The following is an 8,312-nucleotide window of genomic DNA, read 5'->3' on the forward strand; positions in this document are numbered from 1 at the left end:
GAGCGAACTTCAAAATGTCAGCATTGCATTTATGTTTTTTAAACAGCTGAATGCCTCCCACTGAAAGCCAAACAACCAGCATGTTCTTATGGATTTGAATTGGTTAACGCAGAGCTCCAGGATTTTAATAAACATGAAACAGATGAGAGAAGTGGGGAAAGAAGAACAGACATGGACACATCAACCCCCCACCTCTGACGTCACACAGCCAGCCTGCTTTTACAACCAGCTTCTGTTTTTGGTGGGAGAGACTTGTTAACTTTGCTGTGAGTGATGCTTATTTTAGGCGACACGCAACAGACAGGATGTGGTGTCTCTGTTGGTACAAACCTCTCTGTAGCTCGCGTGACAAATATTATTTTCCTTTGCTGTTTATTTTACCTCCACTTGTCACAATCAAACATAATGACCAGATTTGATAGAGGGGTATTTGACAGGAAATGCTAAGCCGGCATAACTGTGAATACCATTAATAAAATATATAGTGTCAGGCTTAATCGAATTGGTTTTATCAAGCTATTGGTGTTTTGTTAAATTTTAGGACTAACAGACTTGTCAGCTAATACAGAAGTTTTTTTTTTTTCTGTTAAGCTAATCCAAGTCTAAGATGTTTGTCCGAGCTAGCTTAACTTTTTTTTTTGGCTAATTTATTAGCAACTTCTGCTCGAAAGCACTTAAATGAAATGTATATTTGTATCAACTGTTCTTTCACAAGACCCCGCAAAATAACCTGTAGCGTAGCTGTGCGCGCTCCCGTAGCGGCGGGTCACTTTTTGTCAGGACATCATTTTTTGGCACGACACCGACTAGCAATAATTCTCTACATGGTTTTCCTTTTCTGTTACTTGACACACAAAAAAGACAAAAAAAAGGACAAAGAGCTGTTCAAAGATAACAGAGATACAGCACTATGTCTTTTGAAGGTACTTACTCTTGTCAAAAGGGGGCTCATTTGTTCCAAAGAACGGTCCATCTCTCCTGCCGTCAGTTTTCAACCCGCATATGCGTTCAGTCGCGGCGCCACACCGGTACAGTAAAAATCAGGCGGGGTGACACATTCTCCTAACTACAGGGTAAGAACACGCCCCTAGCATGATTGACAGGGACCGATAGCCAATTGGCTTTCAAACTTGTGTATTTGTAGCCAATCATATTTGAAAACGTAAAATAAGGGTGGGGTTTATTTTTCTGTCTCCGAATGTCAAGCGTTTTTTTTTCTTCCTGTAATCTTGCATGTGTTCAATTTCAATTACTCCTTCGTTATATATATTTTTTGTATTTTAGATATAAATCTATCATAAAATTGCATAAAAGACAAAAGTACAATTTCTATTTAAATATGACTATAAAATCTTATTTTTCTCAAACTAGCATATCATTTTTCAAAATGTGCTTCAAACAGACTACATAAGATTTGTTCTTGTTACAACTGAGTTTAAACTCAAATTAGAGTGCATAAAGTTGCACTCTTCCAAACAACTATTTTTTTTAGGTTGTTCCTATCTGCAGGATTTTATTTTATTTTTTTCAAGTTTAAGGTTCACAAATTCAGTTTTTCTGATCTATAACTGTCTGTCCCTGTAACTTTTTACAGCGTCTTCATTTCCTCTTGCAGTGTTCAATATGTCTTCCACTTCAACTTTAATACTTCCTATCTTTGGCATGATATCATTTCAGTCATCTTTTCATTCTGGCAGTGGTTTAGGCCTTGTACTGTATCCTCCCATGGAGCTACTCCTCTTTCTCCTCCTCCACATCGGGTTTCTACTTTCTGAAACGGTCGTGCACTTTGACACAGTGATAGTAGCGGCAGCTGCCATATCCTTGAAACAGAAGATCAGCTGTTCAAATCCTGATCAGGGCATCGCTCCAACAACCTTACGCGAGCGAGTGAGTGAGAGACATAAAGCCATGCTGGCTCAGACATCACCTGGGATTAACAAGGTCTTATAAGATGTTGGAGAACCAACAATGTGAATTGAACTGCAACAGTAAATATGCCACGGACAAGAGCAAAGAGCATGTTAGTACTCCATATTATATCAACTCAAACGTCCATCATTTCATTGTGTAACCTTTATTCCAATCTAATGATATGTTGCTACCATTCCCAAACAAATTTATGGAATCCAACACCCTTACTTTAACCCAGTTCTCATGCACCATCATTGTTTAGAACAAAACATGCAGATTAATTTAAATACATGGTTGTTGCTCTTTTACTTTTGGCCGCAGTCAGTGGTTAAAGACGGATTTAAATCTGTTTATTCGAAGCCACGTGATCACTTAAACCTTTTAAACCAATTTCAGCTGCATGTGATTTAGTTTGAACCTTGGACAACACCCTGAATTAATTCCTCCTGGAGGCCCAATGATTAGTGCATATTTAAAAAGCCAAAGTTAATTTATTATTGATTGTTATTATGTCTGCATTTTTAGACAAATGCATTTTGTGCATCGATTCACTTACATACGTAGCCGTGTCTGCCAAATCATGTAGAAGGACGTCTTTCTTTTTATTTCCAGTTAAATTCTAGTTAAACTGTATTTCCACAAGTTTATCACAGATATGTGAAGTCAATTTATATTTGTCCCAAAAATTAGCACAATAATTGAATTAAACTTTATTACCAGGTGCTGTTTTAGTTGCTCCCAAAAGAGACTAAAACCTAAAGCTTTGCCTTGAAGATTAAAAAAATTAATAAATCTGTTTTTTTCCGATAATATCTTTTGTTCACTGAAATTTTCTTTAAGGTCAGTGACTAGATATGAAGTTAAATTAATTGATGGGTAATTGCTGCAACTGGAGCAAAATTTTTTATATTCTGTATTATGATTTAATAATGGGATGTCACGGTGGTGCAGTTAGCTGTTGGATCTCAGCGAGTAAGTCACTGGTTCAAATCCTGGCCTATCTTTCTGGGTGAAGTTTGCATGTTCTCTCCGTGCATGTGTGAGTTTTCTCCGGGTACTCCGGTTTCCTCTCACCAATCAAAAACATGCATGTTAGGCTGATTGGTAACTCTAAATTGTCTCTATGTGTCCCTGTGATGGACTTGTGACCTGTCCTGAGTGTCCCCCATCTCCCGCACAGTGATAGCTGGGCACCAGTGACCCCTGCGACCTGAAATGGAAGACGTGGGTAAAGATGGGTGGATGGATTTAGTTATTTTCGACATTTGTCATCCTAAAATGAGGATGTTAACTTTATTCTGTTGTTGTTTGGTCCACCAATGCTATCTTTAGTCAGAATTAATATTAAACAAAAAGTGCAATCTGGATCTTTTCTGCCTATGTTTAAATAATTTCTTAATAACTGGTAGTGTTGCATCACAGTTTTATAAAAAGTCATTGTCATTTCATTTCAAATTTATTTGGCATACAGATCTAGTATTTATCTATACATAAGGAGCTGATTCTCCAGCAGTCAGTGTGCGAGAGGCAGAGTAGACACTGGGAAGGTTGGAAGACCATCACAGAGACACGTACAACCAATCACACTCTCACCTACACCTACAGACAGTGTAGCGTTGCCAGTGATCCTAACCTGAATGTTTTAGGTGTGTGGGGATAAAAGAGCAGACAAAGAAAACCCAGTGGTGCACATGGAGAACATGCAAACTCCACACAGAAAGGCCCCAAGAGTCTGCAGCTCTAACCACTGAACATTCAAAATGACCTTTTAATGTTTTCAATTCGACCTTGATGAACTATGTATAAAATTCCCAATTAGCCTGTTTTTTTTTTTTTTAACAAACTATGAGTAAAGTCTACAAAAACATATGGAAATTGTAAACACATAGACAAGCTACTCAATTCCTGTTTAAAAATCTTCTCTGAAGACACTTTTTTTTTCTCTTTGGCTTTTAACTCAGCTTGAAATGTTGGATTTACAGTTTTTAAGTTATTTGTTTTAATGTTTTTACCGTTTTATGATTTTGGTAGTTCATTACTTTTATGGTATCTGTTGATTGTATGGTTTTTATGCTTCCTTGTTTGTGTTAGTGCACAGCACTTTGGCCAAGGGTGTTGTTTTTGAAGTGCTTCATGAATAAAGTTGTATTGGTTGTACAATTTTTACAACCTAAATATAGGGTTGAAATATTTATAGAAATATAATAGTAAAAAATTGTACAACCAATTTGTAATAGTTATTTCTAACCAGCAGATGACAGTGTTGTACCAAACAGTTTTCCAATAGAAAACAGCAGAACTGAAGGAAATCAAAATATTTCACTCACATCTTAAAAGTAATTGCTCTTTTTGCTTGCTTGCTTGTTTTAAATAATAATATGTATTCATACACATGCGTACACACATTTTTTGATGCTGTTGAGAAAGTTGTTGGGACCTGCTAAAACAAAAACCCACAAGTTTCAGATAATCGTCTTTAAAAACCATGTTTTCATGCTTTCATTGAAATAAACAGCCTCATTATTACATAATCATTAGGTGCTCTTGTCATAAACTTAACTGCAATTAAAGAAAACACAGATGTGATAGAGCCCAGACAGGTGCAAACAGTCTAAGTAGTCAATTCTTTCAGAAGTGCATCTTCCTTTAAATAGAGCTCGTTCCTCACCCGCCCATCAACTTCCAGCATGATCACGCTGCAGCTCAAAAATAGAACCGCGAGGTGGGAGATCAAACTATCACCTCTTAATTGTACCCCGAGTCTTAAAGATGCTGAGAGCCTATTAGCGCACAAAGAAGCAAGGTGTTTACTGCTCCTGAAACATGCATCAGTATAATGCAGCTGGGAGATGAGTCAGAAGTTAAACAGGAGGAGAGAAGTGCCACACTGGCATCCACCTGTGCTGGGATTCACATAAAGAGATGCAGACTGTAAAGGTGTGGTAGGTGATGAGAAAGTTTCTCTTCCTTTGGATGGGAAACGAACGAACAATTAAAGTGAACTAAATTGGCTTTTGGCAGAAAATACGATTATTTTTTTCTGCTAAATGCACAAAAACAGGCGTGTCTGCACTTTTGAACTTGTATAATAGTAGATAGTTTATGATCAGAAAGTTATCAGCGTGTTTTATCAGAAAAGCCAAGAGAATTAGAGAGACTAACAGGCATTGTTCGTCTCCAGTGGTGAACATGGTGGTGCTCTGAGAGAAGAGAGAGGACGTGAAATTCCCCAATCTGTCAGAAAGCTCCATCACGGTGCCAATGCATTGATTTTGACCACAGATCTTCTCCGCCTGGCTGCCTCTGCACGCCTTAACCCAAACACTGCTCTCAAGACCACAGTCTTTTGGGAGCCTTAGTGCGTCTGAGTTCTGCTCAACTCCTTCAGGACACTTAGATGATGGGGGATTTGAAGCCAGCGACAAGCTGACCCAAATCAACACAGGGAAGGTGGATACTGGGAGGGTTGAGTTGTGGGGATGATAAATAGTTGTGGAGAAGGGGAGGAGGGGTTTGGCCTGTTGAGGTCCGTTCCACCGCCCTCCAGAGGGAAAGCAGAGGTTTGAAATCAATGTACTGTTAAGTGCAACTTAGCCCCGAGATACTCTCCAATGTTATCCATGCGCCAGTGAATCCAGGCCCCGTCTGCACCGTCTGAGGCCACCGACGTGAGGCTCTCCGGCACCTCAAGTTTCTTCCACCTCCGTGCTCTGTGCCAACACTCAACACGCTTCTCCAAACAGTCCCTGCAAGGTTGAGCCTCGTCTCACAACAAGGTCTCACTCCACCAGACCTGCGAGCATCATCTGAGCGCTGTGGTCCACCCACAGCTGACGAGCAGACCCATTTAACTAAATAAAGCATCGGTGGTGAATGCACAGCAAGGCTGAACTAAAAGGAGCGTCTTAGTCAGACTTTATGCTATCAAGATGATGTTGAACTGAACTGAGATGATTTGATTATCCTTTGCTTGAATAAAATAGATGTTCCCATGTGAATTAATGACGACTAAAATGATGAAATATAGAAATAAAACTGATTTCTGCATGACAGCTGAATAATGATGAACAAGCTGAGAGTAGGTAAAGCTAAAAGATTAGCTACCATTTAAAAAGAGCAAAACACTAGCTAAAGATAGCAAAAGGCTATCTAATTGTAGCAAAACACTAGCCAATAGCTAAAGTAGCACAAAGGTATGCTGTAGCAGATTTCAAAGAGATTATTGTTTTTGATTAAAATAAAGATATCTCAATATTTTTTCTATGGGGAAAATAATTGTTAAAAAAATTACCGGTAATAAATATTTAGACCAAAATGATTAGCAACCATTTCTTGAATGAGCCAAATGTGTTGTCATAGGAATAGTTAAAATAGCATAAAGTAAGCAGCGATGTTTTGAGTGCAAAATACATGCAGAAATAAAATAATCAAATCTAATGAGGTGAGTCAGCTCTGGACGGAGTCTTCTTTGTTGAAACGTTTCGTCTTTTATCCTGAAGACTTCTTCAGTCTGAGGAGCTGCAACAAACTCCGCTTTACAAATAGCACCTTCTCACGGTGGATCAGTTTGTTGGTGACAGCCACAACTAGCTGTTCATGTGCAAAAGCAGGACTATCAGCCAATCGACTGATTGTTAGGCTGATGGATTATTGAGCCTGCATCAGAACCAAGTAAGAAGTGTGAACACGAAATCAGCATTCACACGAGACACCAGTTTCTAAAATGTTGTAAAGCAGCCTGTCATTAACAAACGTGATGACATCTCAGTCAGGGTCAGCAGGTAGTCCAGGTGAACCCTGTTGGCTCACAGCCAACAGTTCATTATCTGGAGTTCAGACGTGCAACATGGATAAAACTGCTTGTTGTTAGCAGCTGCAGCAGTTCCTCCTCGTTCATGCTGCTCTGTCTGCAATGTCTTAAAGACAGGCAGAGGCACTGGAGTCTGATATACATTATGTTCTTCTGGACAAATCTAATTAATTATGAATTATTTTATTCCTGGTGTTATCACCAAAGCCTTTTAGGCACAAAAACACTGTCATTTTTTTAGGTAGTGCTTCTATATTTTGACATGACACCCAAAAGTAGAGCAAAAACTGTGATAGTAGTTTTTGTTACTGGTACATTTAAAGTAACCTTGCTATTGATACAGTATATTTTCTATTTGACTACACAAAAAATTGCAAGTAGAAATAAATTCAGCAGGACAGCACTCATCCCAAAGAAAGTCCTGATTGCATTTCTCCACATGTTATTAAAATATATGCTTTTTTCCTCGTTATTAAGAAACATCTTTGTGCATATACTGCACCACCTGGTGGTGGATGGGTTAAATGCAGAGACTAATTTCGCCATTGTATGGAAACATACAGTGCTGACATTGTGATGACGTTATTATTATTATTATATCACAAACAGTTCAAACAAAAAAAAACTTGCAATACACATTCCTCACCAGCAGGTGGTGAGAACGTTCACGTTAACAAATTATCGAAGTGTAGAGAAAGATTATTCTGAAAACTGCTTAACCAAAGTTCTTGCAGCTCGTTTTGTTTTCTTTTCAGTTTCAAACCTCTTTCCACACGACGAACTTCAATAAAAACTGTCAAGACAAAGCTAGACAGAAGTAAACAAACAAACAAATTAATACATAAAAGACATCTTCATTATTGTTGTAGTTTTTAGGATACCAGGCATGCCAAAATATTTTGCTATGCCAATTTATCTCAAAACCTGAATATCTAGAAATATATATATATTGTGTGTGTAATTTCTTCTTTCGGATGTACACTTCCTCAGGGGTTGCCACAGCGAATTGTTTTTACTCCGGAAGCCCTGACGCTACCACAGCCCTCTGTGTGGAGCAGAGAGCTGCCATCTAGGGTGCATGGGCGAGCAGTAGGTGGGGGTTAAGTGCCCTGCTCAAGGGCCCAGAGTGGGGCAAATGCAGTTGTAGGCAGGTGTGTGTGCTTCACCTTTCACACCCACATTTTATGATGCTGTTGGTCTGGGGAGTCGAACCTACAACCATCTGATCACAGGTTCGCCTTCTCTAATCTCTGTGGCACCACGCTTTCGCTCTTAATACTGTGTGTGTGTGTGTGTATATATATATATATAAATATATAAATTATTATTATTTTAATTTTATTATTTTTTAAATTTTATTTATTTTTATTTATCTTTTTTTAGCTGTTACCTTCTTTAGTGGTCACCACAGCGAACTGTTGCATGAAGACTTGGCAATTGTTTTTACGCCAGATGCCCTTCATGATGCAACCACAGACCACCGAGCTACCACAGTGTTAATGATGACAATCCAGGGAGTTGAGCCGTGACTTTCCAATAACAGGCCCACCTTCTCTAGCCTCTGCACCCCCCCCCCCCCCCCCCCCCC

Source organism: Nematolebias whitei, chromosome 19, assembly GCF_014905685.2.
Source record: "Nematolebias whitei isolate Nwh7 chromosome 19, NemWhi1, whole genome shotgun sequence".
Lineage (NCBI taxonomy): Eukaryota > Metazoa > Chordata > Actinopteri > Cyprinodontiformes > Rivulidae > Nematolebias > Nematolebias whitei.